Below are 18,153 nucleotides of genomic sequence, written 5' to 3' on the forward strand. Positions count from 1 at the left end.
AACACAGATCACGTAAAATGTCCCTTTTGGAGTTCTGCCTAGAACAGCATGATTCAGAGTTCACGATGGACTTGCCTGGCCAGGTCTTGTCTACAGGAGAAGAGGAAAATTCTTTCCACATGAGGTCTTTGGCCCAAAATCGCCAACTGAAAAGAGACCCCCGGCCACTGAGGCAAGACTGGGCCATTTCCACAAGCTCCTAGTGCCAGCAGAGCGACCCTCTATGGCCACCTCCACCCTGTCCTGTCCTGCTGTGTGTTTGAGAAGTTTCCAGGCTGCTGCTCTCTGGGGCAGAGTCATTCATGACCTTCCCATAGCCACACAGAACAGGGAGGGCGCTGAGGAAGGAGAATGCCAGGGAAAGGCCCATCCCCCAGCACCAAGCAGGCTAGGAGTCCTGGACCGAGCCTTCGTATCAGCGTAATGGGACAGAGAGCTTGATGACTCCTCCCCAAATCCATGCAGCTTGGGTGCACTTTGGATTTCTGCCAAAGCAACAAGCTTTCTCTGCACCGTGAAATGATTTCAACCAATAGTTTCAGTGAAGAAATTCTCATTACTAGAGTCAGCATCTTCATGAGTCACCATCAGAACTGACATCATGCGACAGGTAGAGAAGAAGAAGAATGCCCTCTGAGTTCGACTTCTCGGCTCTGAAAAACCATCTGACAACCCTGATAGCTCATCAACCTTACAAATGGTCAATTTTTCAATGCAATGGATGAAGGCTCTTTATTTTTAATGTCATTTGAATTTAAAGCACTTATGAGGTGACTAGCTTGTTTCCTGGTATGGAAATTGGAGATCTGTGTGGTATAGTGAGCAGACAGCGGCCCCAGATTCAAACAGCCTTGGGAGCTCCTGGCTTGCCACTTGCTGGGAAACCTGAACTCAGTACTTGGTTTTCTTCAAACCTCAACTTTTTCTCTCTGGAACTGGGATAACGATAATAATCATCTTCCAAGTCTAAGATGAGGACTAACTTAGATGAGTTAGCCTGTAAGTGCCTGATACTGTGTCTGGCAAACCGCAGGTAATCACTACCTACCACAGACCAGAACAGAGAGAAACGGCAGCATGAAGTCCTGCCTGCCTCGTCACCATTCCTTCCACCTTAGAACTAAATGCTTCTCCCTGAAACCAAGGCATTCTCATTGTCTTGGAGCCTGTGAAGTGTATAGGGCACGGAGTCCCATCTCTGTTATACCGACCACATTCAGGCACACGCGCAGGCTCACGCACATGCGTGCACTGGCACCGTGCACGGGACAAGGAGCCTCCAGGGCGTGCAGCTGGCTACTAGGGAGGACTTGGAGTGCCAGGTCTCATGAGACCCCCAGCTCAGTGCCCTTCCCAACCTGCTGCGCCATCATCCCTGAACCACTTTCTTAGATGAAATGTCCAGAGCAGTTGGACAACACAACCCAGGTCCAGGACTGTGCTTTGTCTCTGATGGAGGTACAGTGGCACGTGGAAAAGAGGATCGCAGCTAACACGTGATTCTAGTTTCTATTTTGACTGTGCATGGACCGGTGAGGCACAGACCGTGCCCTGGTGGCCATGCCAGGAGGCAGTCCTGGCTGAAGCTCTAGCACCCATGGCCTGCGGAAGCTCAGTGACAGCTGGTGTGTGTTCCAAAGGTTCCTGGGCTGTATATCCTTATCCGGGCTGAGGGCTGGTTAAGCTGAACCTGGTGTCGCGCTGAGAGGCCTTCCCCTCTCCCGGGAGCCCACTCCCATGGCCACCACACCTGAGGGCATCTCCCCTCTCTCCTCGGTGCCTGACAGCACTGCAGTCAAGGAGCTGATCCAGGTTCTCAGGTTTCCTGCACACGATAGAACCAGCCTGCACCGCAGGGAGGAGGGGGGAGGAGGGAGCCTAGCAACCGTGTCTCCATAGCAATGCTCGCCTGCATCCCCCCTGCCTCTCAGCCCCAGGGCAGACCCATGAGTGCCAGAGAAGGGAGGCACAGAGAAGGCAGCCTGAGGAATGGACTCCCTTCCCTTCCTAAGCCTTCAAAGAGCCTTCCTCCCTGGCTGGGGACGCCTGCCCTGCCTTCAGGGCCAGGGAGAGGGAGCTCTGGAGACCTGCTCCTTGCCAGTGCTGATAAGACAGGAAGATTAAAAACCACTGCAAGCCTCTCATCCTCTAAGATCCTTCCCAATTATCAAGGGTTTCTTTCTTCCTTCCTTCCTTCCTTCCTTCCTTCCTTCCTTCCTTCCTTCCTTCCTTCCTTCCTCTTCTAGAAAATCATTCCTATTCTTTCTTTATAGCTTGCATAACAACAGATCATTTTTAAAAGGAGATTCTTTGCCTAAGAAGCACATTTTTTATATTATGCAAGTGCAGTTTCTATTAAAATACACTCTGAGACAGACATATTTTTAAATGATTTTCTTAAAAATCAGAGCCAAGGCTGGGCACGGTGGCTCACACCTGTAATCCCAGCACTTTGGGAGGCCAAGGCAGGCGGACCACCTGAGGTCAGGAGTTCAAAACCAGCCTGGCCAACCTGGTGAAACACCGTCTCTACTAAAAATACAAAAATTGGGTATGGAGGTGCATGCCTGTAGTCCCAGCTACTCGGGAGGCTGAGGCAGGGGAGTCACCTGAACCCGGGAGGCGGAAGTAGTAGTGAGCCAAGATCATGCCACTGTACTCCAGCCTGGTGACAGAGCAGGACTCTGTCAAAAAAAAAAAAAAAAAAAAAAAAGCACAGAGCCAAAGTTGCTTCCCATTGAAGGTTTACTAAATAAAGATAGATATTTCTAATATGAAATTTGCCACAGTCAGCAGCCCCACCCTCCTGCCATAACATGTTCTTTTATTTGGACCACTTTTGGGGAAACAAATTAATGGAGAATAGCTAATATAATGAAGGTAATGTGTGAACAGTGACCTTCATCTACATATTCACATTAATGAGCATATCTATATCTAATCAGCAAACTTTCATTGCATCCAGACTGCCATGAGGGGGAATTGCAGACGGAGCCATATGCAGCCTATGTCCTCTCTGGAGGAGAGCCAGGGAGCGTCCCAAGGTCCCCGCCCCCCAGAAACCTGTGGACGTGGCTGCCAGGACCACTCTTGGCATCTGCCATTCACTGACTTGACTGTCTCCTAATCCTGCTCTGACAGATGAGCTTCCTCTCCCCAGCCAGAGGCAAGGAACACCCTTGAGACTGAAGATGAGGACTTTGGACTCAAGTTGGTGATTAGCAGTGCAGGAAAACCTGCCAGACGTGTGAACCCAACCTCCAGGGACCAGACATGGGATAGGCAGGAGCAAACAGGGCTGTGGGGCACGGGGGTGAGAGCCAAGACAGTGCGGCCTCGGAAAGATGCTCATAGCCTGAGTCCTGCATGTGACCCTCGGTTCACTTCCCAGCAAGGCCCACCTTCATCCACACCTTCGCCCAAGGTCTCCCTGAGAGGCACCCTCACCCCGCACCCTTCTCTCCACTCAGTGACTTCCTGGGGCTGAAGCTGCTTCCCTGGCACTGCTCCGCTCTGTGCTTGCTGTGAGCAAGACTCTGTCTCTCTCTCTCCCTCTCTCTTTCTCTCTCTCTCCTTTCCTCCCTCCCTCTCTCCCCCGTCCGTCTCTCCCTGGCTGTCCCTCTCCCTCTCCCTCTCTCTTTCTGTTTCTCTCTCCCTCCCTTTCCCCACCCTCTCACTCTCTGCCTGCCTCTCTCTCTCTCTCACCCTCTCCCTCTCTCTCTCTTTCTCTGCCCATCTCTCTCTACCCGCCCTCTCTGTTGGCTTCTCTGTCTCCCCTGCCCCTCTATCTGCCTCTCCCTCTCTCTCTCTGCCTTTCTCTCTCCCCCTCCCTCTCTCTCTGCCTCTCTCCCCCTCCCTCTCTCTCTCTCTGCCTCTCTCTCCCCCCTTCTCTGCCTCTCTCTCTCCCCCTCTCTCTCTGCCTGCCTCTCTCCCCCTTCCCTCTCCCTCTCTCCTTGCTTCTCTCTCTCCTCCCAACTCTCTCTCTCCCCCTCTTTCTCTGCCTGCCTCTCTCCTCCCCCGTCTCTCTCTCTCTGCCCCTCTCTCTGTCCCACTGTCTCTCTCTGCCTGCCTCCTTCTCTCTCCTCCCCCCTCTCTCTCTGACTGCCTCTCTCTCTCTCTCCATCTGCCTCTCTCTCTCATCTTCGTAAGGCCATCATGATCCGCACCTATGGAAGCTGTGGGCAGCAGGCGACGGGGCCAGAGGTGTCTGTGGAGCCTTCATCCTTTGTTCACTCACAACACCCCGTGGTCCTGACTCTCTCTAGCTCTGACCTCTGTTGTAAGTGATCTTCCTTATCTATAAAAAAGATCCCCTTGGCTATGGTCTCACCTCGGCTTGACCTACCTGCTTCCATCTGGCCCGTACTTCTTCCCACGAGGCATCTCCAGGCCGCCTCCTGGATGCACACTTTGAGCTGTTCCATCGCAGGCAACTTCCTTTCGCACCTTTCAGTCTGGCCCTGCAGCACTGTCACAGACAGCCCTTAGACACCGTAGCTCGGAGGCTAAACAGTGCCTCTGAGGTGGGACAGCTTGGATTCAAAGCCCACTCCTCGCCTTGGGCAAATTCCTGAATGCCCGTGCCTATTTCTTCTGAAACAGGGATGGTGGCAGTAGCCTCTTGCTCAGGGGACTGATGGGAACAGCAAGTGAGCAGGCAGCGTGTGGAGGAAGATGTCGTAAACACAGTGCTGCTGGCTCTTCTCATGGGGTCGTCTAACCCACCACGCACCTTGTGTACTGAGCATGTACTAAGTGCTGGCTCTTCTTCCCCACCCCTGCAGAGCTCACAGGCCTTCTTGCTACCCCTATGAAAGTTCACTAGTCCCTATGTGATCACCTGCACCACCACGCAAAAGAAGGCTGCCAGCCTCCCGGAGATCCGGGACCTCTGTAACCTGGCCTAGCTGCTTTAAAAAAAAAAGAAAAAGAAAAACAAGGAGGGGAGCTAAATTCTCTGCACTTTATTTAGTTCTTTAGTCCTCACAAGGACCCTAACGATGTGGACGGGCATTATATTTCCTATTTTACAGATGCAGAAACTAAGGCTCAGAAAGGTTCAGGGACTTGTTCTGAACACACGCCACACCAAGGGAATGGCAGAGCCTCAGGCCAAACCCAGTCTGGCTGTCTGACTCCGAGGCTCTTTGGCCGCACCCCTGAGTGCCTCAGCCTCAAAGCCCACAGGAACCCCCGCAGGGCCGCAGGAGCAGGGCTGCTGGCCAGGTGTGCAAGCAGCTGGGCTAGATGGGGTGTCCCTCAGCCCCGTCAGCCCCCTCTCACATCCAGTGCATGTCGCACCTTTGTCTGCACCTTCCCCAAAGCAGGCACTGAGTCCCCCAGCCCCCAGCCCCCAGCCCAGTTCTCCACACAGACGCCCAGGGAGCCCGTAGCCTGGGGCAGATGCAGTAGCCTGGAGGGTTAGCACGCTGACACCCACACAGGCGCCCTTCCCCTACCTCCCCACAAGAGTGCCTGGTGGGGACAGCACCCTGGGGCCCATAGAGCAGCAGCCTCTGGCAGAAGGCTGGTGACAGGAAAAACCAGAGCCTAAATAGAGTGGAAGCTCAGCAATCGGGCACGACTAAGCCAGGCTGAGCCCCAGCTCCCAGCTGAGAGCCAGGAAAGACACTCGGAACAGGCAGACCCATCTGGCAGCAGCCACCGTCCTTCACCAGCTCTGTGAGCCTGGCATGTGGCTGGCTCCTCAGAACCTGTAGAGCTTGAAGGCTGCCCCGAAGTGGCTGCTGAGGGGGCTTCAAGCAGGGGCCAAGAACTTCCCACACCACCTTCTGTTCCAGGAGACGTTGAGGGTGGAGATGTGGAGGGAGCTTCACGTGCGGAGGGGCACCCGTGCTTCCCATCAGGGCTCAGCCCTGCCCTCCCAGAGCCTGAATAAACAAGACGCCTGAACACAGAGACAGCTCTGCGCAGGAGGCAAAGCAGGAGCTCAGCCTGGGGACGGCGACTGGGGGACAGGGCCAGCTCTCCCATGGGGAGTGTCCGGCAAACCTTCTATGGGGCCCCATGTTGAACGGGAGCCAATAGGACAGACAGGGCTGGGGACACGGGGTTGGCACATGCCTGGCTGAAGCTGGGAAGGCCGGAGCTGGCAGGGAGGGAGCGGCCAGACTGTGGAGGGCCTGCTAGAGACTGGATGCACCCATGGCAGGGAGGGCTGCGGAGACCAGGGGGTGCAGCCCTAGGCAGGGGTTTCCAGAAGGCCCCGGACCTGCCAGGTCTGCTGGGGGCTTTCTTTCTGCATGTTGGGGAGGACCTCGCACCACATGGCCCTCACACTAGAGTTGCCCTCCCCTAAGCATCCTGTCCCCTAAGACCCGTGGAAGCCTCCTGGAATTCCCTGAAGAGGCATCTTTGTTTCCCAGAGGGAAGGCATGGCCCCGCCCCTCACCATCTGCCCAGGCCATGTCAAGCTGTGAAGAAAACCTGCAGCCGCAGCCCTGGGGGGCATGAAGGCCAGTGGCAGGCGCCCATCCAGCCACCTTGTGATGCTCCCTGCACTTCTCAGCGGACCACAGCCGTCCTTGAGCTCCTCCCCTGAGGACAAGCCCCACCACCCAGGGCAGCCGTTCCTTCCTCCATCAACCATGGTCAGAGGCTCCTCCCTAGAGGGAGTCCCGAGACACGTAGGAATGTTCAGAACGAGATTTCTTTCTGCCTCATAACATTTACCTCCAATCTATTTTAAAGCAGTCATTTGTTTCCCTAGAGTCTTCTCTTCTCTGAGCTAACTATCCCCCCAAATATCCCCAAATGCCCCCCGTTTTTTTTTTTGTCTCTCAAGTGACATGGTTCAAGTCCTTCCACTGTCGCCGCCACTGTCGGAATACAATCGGCACATACCGTTTCTATCCTCCCGGGGGTCGGGCTGGAGCGGGACATGCCGTTTCTGTCCTCCTGGGGGTCAGGCTGGAGCAGGACAGTACTCTGCAAGCGTGGCTGTGGCATCATGTGAAAGGAAGTCTGTGGGGATGAATGTCGGAATCTCAGCACATCTGAGCTCAGTCTTCTCACCCTTCGGTGGATCGCAGTTTTCTTGTTTTGCTCTTTTAATCACATCTTCATTTTTTTCATCCAGCCTACTTTGCCTAACTTACTCTTGAAACAGATTCCACATGGGAGTTGGCCTGTGCGTCTCCCGCAGGTGGCCAGCGTGGACTGAGCATGCCGGCAGCACCTTGGCTTATAGTCCCAAAGGCCACAGGACCCGTGAAAACAGCACACTCCACACTCAGTTCTCCTGAGTTAGGGATCTTTGGTTAAGGCACCCAGTAGAAAGTCGAGAGCCTCAGGAAGCAGGCCCTGTTTTTCTCTCCAAGAGGTCAGAGCAGGGATTGAGCCCCAAAGCTAGCACCGTCTCCATGGGGTGCCCAGCACCTCACATCTGTCCATCTGGGCCAGCCCTGTATCCCTGGCCTTCTGGATCACTCCACCGTTGTGAGCCTCCTGTTGGACACCAGAGTCTCTAGGATCTGTGGTGTATTTGTAATGCACCTGCAGCAGCTCCTCCTCTCCTCTCCTCCTCCTTTCTCCTTCTCCTCCCGTCTTCCCCACTCCCCTCTCTCCTTGATTTTCCCTCTCCCCTGTCCACTCAGCCAATTCTCGTCTTTCCCCAGGGAGCACACATCACTGATTCCAGAGCCAGAACAGAGACGGCCGCATCCCTGCAGCGTTTGCAGCAGGTGCCCCAACCTCTCTCTCTGCCCTCCTTGGCCTCTTTGTAACCAGAGGGAAGACATGAGAAGCAGAGGACAGTGTAATTTTTAGCAACTGCTATGGATGGCTACTTCCTGACACAGAAGTCTAGATATATTTTATTTTCTTTCCTAGAATCTTCTTCAATCTTATCAATTTTATATGACCTGGAAAGTCCACGTGAACTGATCATTAAAAAGCACAAAGAGAAACGAATGAGCCCTTGAGCTTTAAAAACAAAATAACTCACAGGTCACATGATAGATTCTAGATTTGGGGAGGTGGGCATTATTGATAACAAGGGAACAGGTAAGAAGAGTTTAGTGCAGTCAAAACGCACCAGAAGGTAAGAGATGGTTCCTGTAATCTCAGCTTTGTTGCTCCTTGTTGACCTTAAAGGTACTTAACTCTTTACATCTGTTTCCTTGCCTGCAAAATAAAGATTTTTTGATTATTTTTTTAAAAACCTTTTGAAAAATTAAGTCTGTGAAATAATTTGTAAATTTGACAAATGAAACAAAGTTTGAAATGAGGGAAAAGGCAGATTCCGTGGTAGAAAGGAAGAATATGTTCCATTTTCTTTTTTAAATAAGAGGCTGAAAGAGGAGAAAATAAGCCCCCAAAAAGTTTTAAGATCATACTTATAAACAAGAGGATAGGGGCATGAGGCAGAATTTGGGAGGAAGAAAGAGAAAACATCAAGTGACCCCAGAGTGTGAAAAATCTCAGCGAATTCCGGGATTACACAGGCTGCAGGCCGATCCAAGATTACACAGGCTTCAGGGGGATCCAGGATTACACAGGCTGCCGGGGGATCCAGGATTACACAGGCTGCAGGGGGATCCAGGATTACACAGGCTGCAGGGGGATCCAGGATTACACAGGCTGCAGGCGGATCTAGGATTACACAGGCTGCAGGGGGATCCAGGATTACACAGGCTGCAGGCGGATCTAGGATTACACAGGCTGCAGGCAGATCTAGGATTACACAGGCTGCAGGCAGATCTGGATTACACAGGCTGCAGGCAGAGCTAGGATTACACAGGCTGCAGGCGGATCGAGGATTACACAGGCTGCAGGGGGATCCAGGATTACACAGGCTGCAGGCAGATCTAGGATTACACAGGCTGCAGGGGGATCCAGGATTACACAGGCTTCAGGGGGATCCAGGATTACACAGGCTGCAGACAGATCTAGGATTACACAGGCTGCAGACAGATCTAGGATTACACAGGCTGCAGGGGGATCCAGGATTACACAGGCTGCAGGCAGATCTAGGATTACACAGGCTGCAGGTGGATCTGGATTACACAGGCTGCAGGCAGACCTAGGATTACACAGGCTGCAGGTGGATCTGGATTACACAGGCTGCAGGCAGATCTAGGATTGCACAGGCTGCAGGCGGAGCACAGCCTCTTTAACACCCCCCCCAAACCCCGATTAGAATACAAAATCTTTTCCCTATGAGACAAGTTAAGGGCTACAAAAAAAAGATTCACAAACCAGGCAAACAAGAAAAAATAGAAAGCACAAAAATAACACGAATGTAAAAGATGAGGATCAACATTTCTGCTAAAGTGGAAAAACATGTACATCCCCTCCTGTCTAGGTGGCTCTAGAAATCCTTCGTTTATCCTGTCCTGGAGACCTGCCTCTCCTAAGGCAAGCTGACGTCTACCAGCTTTTGAAAACTGATTTGCTTTTAAATTCTCTGAACCTCCCTTATGTAACTGAAAAGGAGTCTAAACTCTCCCGGAGGGAGATAGGAAGTGGCCGTCCCTGTGCCAGGGTTCAGCAGTGGAAGAAGTCGCTGACCTCAGGACCCCTCCAGGCGCACACAGGAGTCTGTGTCTGACCCCACAGAATGGGTCTTTCATTTCCTCAGGGCCTCAGGGTCCTCAGATTTAAAAAACAATGAGCTGTGTCGGGTTTTTGGCCATTGTTGCCGCTTCCCTCTGTGCCCTCTGGGGCTAGGAGTGAGTGTGTGTGCACAAGTGTATGTGTGTGAGGTGAGCAGTGGTGGTGCTGGCCATGACCCTGGTTGCCGTGGTGGTGCTGGATCCTCCGTCTCGGTCTCACAGGCAATCCAGTGGGTTCTTGGTGTTGGAAAATTGGTGTTGTCAAGGCAGTAGCCCTTGCAAAGAACCCCTCCCAGCCCCCACCATTAACCCTCCAGGATGAATGACTCCTCATCCCACAGGGGGTTCCTTACCCTCAGGGACAAACCGTCCTTGCCTCTGAGAGTGCTAAGGACAAAGGACTGTTTGTGAAAGCATCTCCAGACCGTCTAATAATGGCTGTGGGGAGAGTAAGGTAGAGATGCTCAGTCTTACACATCTCATCCCGGATCCCACCGCCAGAAAGGAATTCCCTGCAACAACCTGCATAAAATGTATTTTAAAACATGTTTTTACTACATATAAATGGTATTAGCTGCCTTAGAGCTCAATGTAATCAACTCAAGGTGAGTGCCTGTCTTGTGACCCCAGGCCCCAGCATCCCAGCCCTGAGTGAGGTCCCTTTGCATGTGGAATTGGGGGCCCCACCTGCATCCCGAGCGTGTGGTTGAATGCATCAGGCCCTGGATGAAACTCACTCTTCCACACGAGGGCGAGAGGCTGGGGTGGTGTTTCTGTTGCCTTGCGTCAGCTGCACCAGTCACCTTTTGTATTTTTTTTTTGCATGGGTCCTCCGAGTCCAACCCCAATACTGGCTCCGGCTGCCCCAGCCTCTTGCTTAGCCGCTCCACTGCTGCTGGACGTGCATGTGCTCTGGCAGCAGTTCCCATGGACACATCCCGTTAAGTGAATGGGACATCAGGATGTGCTAGGTACGTTCTGCCGCACTGGACAGGAGCCTATTGCTGGATGTACTTGGGGCGCCTTTCGGCCCTGCAGCGGTTCACAGTGTTGGCAACAAGGGCAGCATGATCAACACAGAGGGATAAGTGAAGATTCCTAGGCTGCATGGTCGAGAAACAGACAAACTGCATGCAGCATGGACAGTGACGCTGCCGTGGCAGCCCCTGGGTGCTCCCCAAACAGCCAAACTGCAGCGAGAGGGTCCCCAGAAAACAAGCCCAGGAGTGGGGCCAGACCTGTCACCAGCGCGGCCTGGGTCCACTTTCCCAGAGCCCCTCTCATCCGGCGCGCTGTCCCCAAAGCTGGGGCAGCATGCGTGCGTCCTCCAGGGCATCGGGGCACCAGGGCCAGGGGGCAGGGCGGCTGGATGGGATGTGGTGCAGGTGAGAGGCTGACCCAGTGCTAATATAGGCACTGGAGCCACAAGCCACAGTGTAAATCCCCTGGCCAATATTCCTGCTGATCAGCGGGTGATACCATCTGCATGTCATCCAGATAAACTTAGGTGTGTTCTGGTTACTACAGTTACTGGGCATGATAGAATTAATAATGCTTCTTCACCCGCCCAGTTGCTATTTTGCCTGCCATAACCCCACAGTTCTTGGACACTCTCAGCCACAAGGCCCTACAACCAGAACTTTGGCGTTTCATTTACATGATGACCCTTGCACGTTCTGAGTGACCCGAGGCCTAGCCCATTCCAAAATCTTATCTGCATCATGAAAAAGAAGTTTTTAAAAAATTATGATAAGGGCACTTTTAAAATTATTTCCCATGTATTTTTTGTTATTTTCTAGTGTAATTTAAAAAGAAAAGTGCTGGGAACCAAAAGAAAGAAAGGTGTTTTGTGTTTACATATATCAGAAAGCAAGCGTTCCACCTAAATGCCATTAATATAGACAAGTCTACTTCACACATTGAAATGTGTAGCTTTTCCTAATACTGGAATATCCTAGACATCATTTTGTCAAAAACCCTCACCTGACTTCCGGGAAACCAAGCAGAATGGGAGACCCTCTAAGAATCTCAGGGACAAAGGCTCCCAGGAGACCCAGAAGGGCTGAAGCTTAGTGAGAAGAGCACCCTCCCCCCAGGCTGTCAGGGTGTGTGTGCAGCACTCTTGCTGTATCTGGTACTTCTAAGTAGCAGGCATGCTGCCGCACCCTTTCCTAATGAGTGGCTTTGGGAAAGGGAATTCAGAGAGGGCACCAGGCAGGGAGGCTGAGGTGCCTATGGGGGAGGCAGTGGAGACTCCACCCGGGAGAAGGTAGCAAAAGGTAGCTTGGAAAATATCAAAGCCCTGTGCGGGATCCTGCACTGCTGTATTAGCGTGGGAGAAAGTGCAAAATACGCATACTTCACATGGAATTCCAAAAGAAGACAAAATCACTGAATGTCTTACAAACTGCAAAGTGATTTACAAGAATTGCCTTTCCTTGAATTTTAGGTAATCTCTTTAAGAAATTGGCCAGAAGTGATACAGGATAGTTGTTTCCCAGCGTCCCCGGGGGGTTGGTTCCAGGACCCCTGAGGATACCAAATCCAAGGGGGCTCCTGTCCCTGCTACGAGCTGCACACATCCTCTCATGCATTTTAACTTTCTCTGGATTACATACAATTCTTAATACAAAGTAAATGCTATTGACGGGGCTGTTATAGTGTATTTTTTAAATTTGTATTACTTTTATTGTTTTTTTATCATTTTTCTCTGAATATTTTTGATCTTTCATTGGTTGAATCCAAGGATGTGGAGCAGTCAGATACAGAGTATCAGCTCTGAACTGCTTGCTCCTAAGTAGCCTGGTCTCTTTCTGTTTGGAAAGAAAGTTGCAGCAGTGCAGACTAAAAATGAGTATCGAGCCTTTTTCTCTCATTTGAAATGTCTTTATTTTGCCTTTCTCTACATTTTTTATTGTTTCCCATTTATATGACAATAAGAATCAAAATTAAAATATATATTTAGGCTGGGTGTGGTGGCTCATGCCCATAATCCCAGCAGTTTGGGAGGCCAAGGTGGGCAGATTACTTGAGGTCAGGAGTTTGAGACCGGCCTGGCCCACATGGCGAAACCCCTGTCTCTACAAAAATACAAAAGATTAGCTGGGTATGGTGGCGCACGCCTGTAATCCCAGCTGCTGGGAAGGCTGAGAAAGGAGAATTGCTTGAACCCGGGAGAAGGAGGTTGCAGTGAGCCGAGATTGCACCACTGTATTCCAGCCTGGGCAACAGAGTGAGACTCTGTCTCAAATTAAAAAAATAATAATAATATGTATTTAAAAAAATTTTTTTTTACCATGTCTCTGGTGCTTCAGAGCAATACATATTTTTAGAACCAGATCTGTTTAGGCAAAAAACAAGTTTTAAAATTGAAACTTCCATGTAAGTGGGGCAAAGTCTTATTCATGTGGCCAGAATCATTCTGATTTACAAATATGTTTTTCTCCTATAGGTAAGGCCTAATTATACATTTTTGTTATTTTCTTTTAATTCGGGGGATAAAGAAAAAAATCTATTTTTTCATATTTTGTGTTTTACTACTGAAGTCTCCATGATAGAGCTACCATGAAACAAAGGAATGAAAAAAGACACATGAAAGGGGCTCTCTGAGAAATTCTTAGAAGAACTCAAAGTCTCTCCATCTGATATTTACATTATTACTCAAATATTCAATGTTGTTCTGTACATTTTAGCTGCTGAGCTCAACATCAGGGGAGCCTTTGAGGAATGACTCAATGAGATGAGGGCAGCCTCAGAGATCAGTAATCCAGACAGAGCTGAAACATTCTGGGAGTCCTTTTAGCCTTCATTTAGAAGACTTTAAAAAATAAATAAATAACTAGTTAACTCAGTCAAGATGAGAGATTGTGTCTCTTCCAGGTAGTTCTCCCTTTAGACTGATTTGGAGATAGATGGTGGTGGACTGGCTGGGTCTTGGCCCGCAGTCATGCTCCTGTAAGATGCTGAGTCATGCTGGGAGGACTCCCAGGCCCTGCTGACTGGCTGGGTCTCACCCCGTGGTCATGCTCCTGTGAAACGCTGAGTCAGGCTGGGAGGACTCCCAGGCCCTGCCTCCCAGGCATGTGGCCTCTGAGCCTCCGCGTGCACTTGCTCTGCAGGTGATGGTGGGAGGTTGTCCTAACTGACTCTGGGTGTTCAACACGTGTCTGACAAAAGCACGTGGCAGCTTGTCCCGACCCCTGGGCAATGAATGTCTGTGCTGTGGGCTCTGTCCTGGCCTCTGTCTCCAGGAGTCTCTGCCTTGTTTTCTAACGGCATTGATGTAAAGTGGGTTTAGGCAGTAAAATGTGCTGTACTGTGAGCATTCCTTTAACTAGAGGCAGCCCTATCCTGAAGAGCATGTCGTGCTTCCAATGCCTTGCTTAATAGAACTGCAAGCATTTATTTAATTTCCATATTATTTCCTTTTGAAAGAGAGAGGATGGGATGATAGACTCTAGAGGGAGCACTTTCAAGACATTCGTATGAATAACTGGCTACAATACAGCCTCAGTCGGTAGACACAGCTGTTTCACGTACACCACCCTGCTTCAGGTTGTGGTTTTATAAATGGGAGGGAATCAGCACAGCAATGGGTTTATGTCCTGGGAAGGACACATCAGAGGGTATCTGAAAAGCCAGTTGGTGAGCGTCCCAGCTGCGTGATGTGCACCAATGGAAAACAATGTTTTTTTATGATGATGTATTTTAATGCCTAGATTTCGAGCTCTTCTTTTATGTTAGCGGACACATCTTATGACCTCCATGGACGTGTGGTCAATGCTGCTTCTTACACAGGCTCACAGAGATTGTTTCTTTGGTGGTGAATAGTAAAGACAAGGCCAGGAGCACAAAGGGGACAAGGGGTCAAGTCCAAGGGTTCCCTCAGATGCCTCAGATCTGCAAAAGCAACAGGAACAGCTGTTTTTACCTGAGAAGGGCTCTTGCCTTGAAGTCAGAGTTCCAAATGCTTATGAGTGTCCCTGTCTTTTACTTTTTTGTTTTCTTGTTGTTGCTTGGGTGTTTTTGTTTTGTTTTGTTTTGTTTTTTTAGAATTTGCCTGAATTCTGCATGTCAGCTCTAATGTAAGTACTGCTTAAAATATTTTATTATGATTTTTCCATCACCATTCTTAAATGTCTATACAAGACAAATTTTTTCAACCAGATAGTAATATGTACAACCAAAAGTTGTTTTCTCTTAAATTCTTTTTCCATTTTTTTCTTTTTTTTTTCTCTTAAATTCTTAATCTCAAGCAAACCCATTACCAGAGATGAAGCAAGATCCGGAATATTTTTGTCTTGAAAATATCCGTGGAGCAGCTCGTATGGGTTTCAAGATTATTTGTTCATCATTTTCTTTCTCCAGTTGTTTTTACCAATAGTATCTTTGGAATAGAAAAGAAAATATATACATATGTATATATAACCAAGCGTTTTATTTAATGCAAGTTTACACCTTAACCATCTACAGGAACTTAGAATAGCCTTGCTGCTATTGTTCGTGGTAACTGTCAGGAAAGCAGGCGGGGCGCTAGGTGAGTGGTGCTCTTTCCAACCCCTCCCTGCTCCCCAGCAGCCTCAGTGCTGCAGCGCTGAGAGCCGGAGCCTCCCTGAAAGGGAGCCGAGAGGCCGTTTCCATGGAAACCCAGTCAATCTCTTCTGCCATTTCCAAACCCAAGCTGTGCAGCACAGGCTGCCGTCTGATTCTGTCCACGGGGGATGCTGATTGTCCCACCTGGGCTTTCTTCGTGGAAAAGGCATGCTCCTAGATGGGCAGATACAAATCGCATGTTTGTAAATCGATTTCACGCCACGCGCATTGTCGAGGATCCTGGAGCTGACGCCGTTTGAGAGGCGAAGATCCCTTTTGTTAGATAAACAGTCACTTCCCCATCCATCGACTTCAGAACATTGTATTTTTTTAATGTTGAGATTTCTTAAAGCTAGGAAATTTGTATGTAAATCTGTGAGTTTTTAAAGAACCTTAAATTCTTGAACAGTAACATAAAAATGGATACCAAGAGCGGCTGGAAGGAGGAACCCTTGAAAAGCCATCCTGGGCTGCCTTATGTGGTCTAGAAGCACCACCTAAAGACGGAAAAGCTGAATTACTACCCCCGAAAACCGGGGGCTGGTTATCTCAGGGAGCCACAGCCAGTGTTTCCAGCACGTCTCTGCTCTGGGCGCTAGTGAGGACGTTGAGGGCAGGCTGAACTGTGGCTGTTCACAGGAACCTGTGCAGGCGGGTGGAGAGGCGTCTCAAGAGAAGGAGAGGACGTCAGGCCCAGGAGGACTGTGAACCTTCTCAGGCCAAACAGCTTCTCCACATTCATTCACATGGCTAGCAAGTGCACGCCTGGGATGCACGCCCCACCCGCCCAACTGGAAACCCTGGAAATGAGAACAATTCCTTTTAAGAGAGAAAAGCCTCTTTCCAATGATTTTTTTTTTCTTCCTCGGTACAGTGAAAGCTCTAAAAATGAGCTAAATCAATATAGTTTTGTTTGTTTTCATGATGAAAAAGGACATTTTAAAACCTTTTTTTTTACTGAAACCTAGTTTGATTTTAAAATTAAGGAAATAGCACTCATCTAATCCCATTGGTGTAGACTTCAGCACCACATGTGTTATTTGCCATTAATCTCATCACACAAGTCTGCACCTGAGTAGTGCTTATTTATCGGACTTGGGTAGAGCCCTCCACATGTATCATTAATCTCTTTACATAATCACATTTAATGATATGGTCCAGTAATCTCAAAAAAAGCGCTACTTTAAAGACTAATCAATAAACAAAACAAAACCCACACAGTGTCCCCCCGCCACCCTCAAAGCTAGCAGTTTTGAGTTGTATTTATACTGAGACCTAATGTTTTCAAAGTAGTTCAGGTTCTCCAACAGCCCCATCCTACCCAAAAAAATGCAGCAAGAGCCATCAATTATTTTATTCTACCCTCCCAAATTTTATTAATCCAGTGTTCTTTAGATTTTTAAGATATAAATTGGGAAAGTGTTATTAATAAGCTTTTTTAAAAGGCATATTCTCCTATAACAAGAAGGACATATAAACCAAGCAATAAAAGTATTTGACAGGACATTAAGTTACCACAGGCACTGGTTAAAACACCTATTTTCTTATCAAACAATGGATTATACTTTCATAAATGACATTTAAACACATAAAAACTACCACAAAAACTTTTATAGGTAGTAAAAATATGATTTTCACTGAATTATTTGGCTATAATATCTCACTTTAAATTTGAGCAGAGGAGTCAACTTCCTTCTGCCCCAACAAAAAAGAACATCTCAAAAATGTTTAGCCATATTAAAATGAGTAAATTTCAGATAAACATGCACTATGTACTTGAATTAGAAAGTTTAAGAATCCTTTTCTTAAGCAAAAAGTAATACCAAGTATGTATTGGTGGCTGGTAGGAAAAATTGGTTTCTTGATACATTTTTAATACAGATATGTGCACCACGATTAGCTTCTCTTGGGTAGAATGATTTTTGTTGCCTTCAAATATGTCTTCCTATTTAAGCATATGGGTTTGCAGTTTACCCACATAAGGTGTCATTTGAAAAACCAGCTAGTTAAGTTCAGTCATTTATTTTTTAGACAATAATTACTTAGCAACTGACTGAATAGTCTTATGATCAAACTTTAAGTGTATGTGAACAGCTGTTACTTGAACAAAAGTCAGGTCTAACAATTGGATTTGGAGTTGTTGCTCATGATACGCAGACACTGTTTGAAATACCTCATCACTGTTCTGCCTCAAACTCCTCTTTTAAAAACCCCAATTCCCCATAGGCTAAAGAGCAGTGATGGGAGCACACAGAAGAACCTTTTACTGCTTCTTCACTCAGTGACCCTCTCATTGTCCCCGGGAGCAGGTCATAAATTAGACTTTTCCTCTAATATGATATGGAAAACTTCCATTTCTATACCCTGAGATCTAGAGTTCTGTTCCCTTTCTTAGGACTAAAGGAGAGTACTGAAAACCATTTACACATCCAAGTGTCAAAATATGACATTCATACACTTGAAATTCAGCCAATTTCATGTGTTTCCACTCTAATCCCTGCCATTCTCCTCTGACCTTGAGAAAGGCCACCTGTAAGCAAGCACTTTGCTGTCCTGGTCTCAGCCCCCAGTACCCTATCCACAGTGACTTTCTGAGTGGATAGCAAATTGAAATCTCTAGGAGCAGTAGACATGTATTAAAATATTTTTAAATTGTGATTCTTGATCTTGACAAGAATTCAGGTACTCACTGAGGTGGGAAGGGGCATGGAGTATGCTTTGATGCTTCCTACTAGGGGTAATATTGCTAAGTTGCTTTATCCTTGTCATTTTTGGGGACTTACAAATGTAATAGAAATAAAGAGGAATTTTTTCTTAATTTTTACATTCATGGTGGGTGCAAATGCAACTGAAATAGCTCAAAGTAAAAATGTGTTTGCAGTGCTATCTTATTATTCGAGACAGCATAGTTAAGAAGTTATACGGAGGGCAATATAATTATAAAGCTCTTTTTCTTAAAATAAGTCTCTGATTAGAGAAATGGCAA

General features: G+C 48.4%; 1 protein-coding gene across 6 annotated transcripts in view; it reads left to right on the forward strand.

Moving 5' to 3' along the window:
* MYT1L (myelin transcription factor 1 like) overlaps positions 1-18,153 on the forward strand; it is a 540,435-nt gene that overhangs the window by 459,054 nt on the left and 63,228 nt on the right. The window lies entirely within an intron of this gene.

This window comes from Symphalangus syndactylus, chromosome 18, assembly GCF_028878055.3.
Source record: "Symphalangus syndactylus isolate Jambi chromosome 18, NHGRI_mSymSyn1-v2.1_pri, whole genome shotgun sequence".
NCBI lineage: Eukaryota > Metazoa > Chordata > Mammalia > Primates > Hylobatidae > Symphalangus > Symphalangus syndactylus.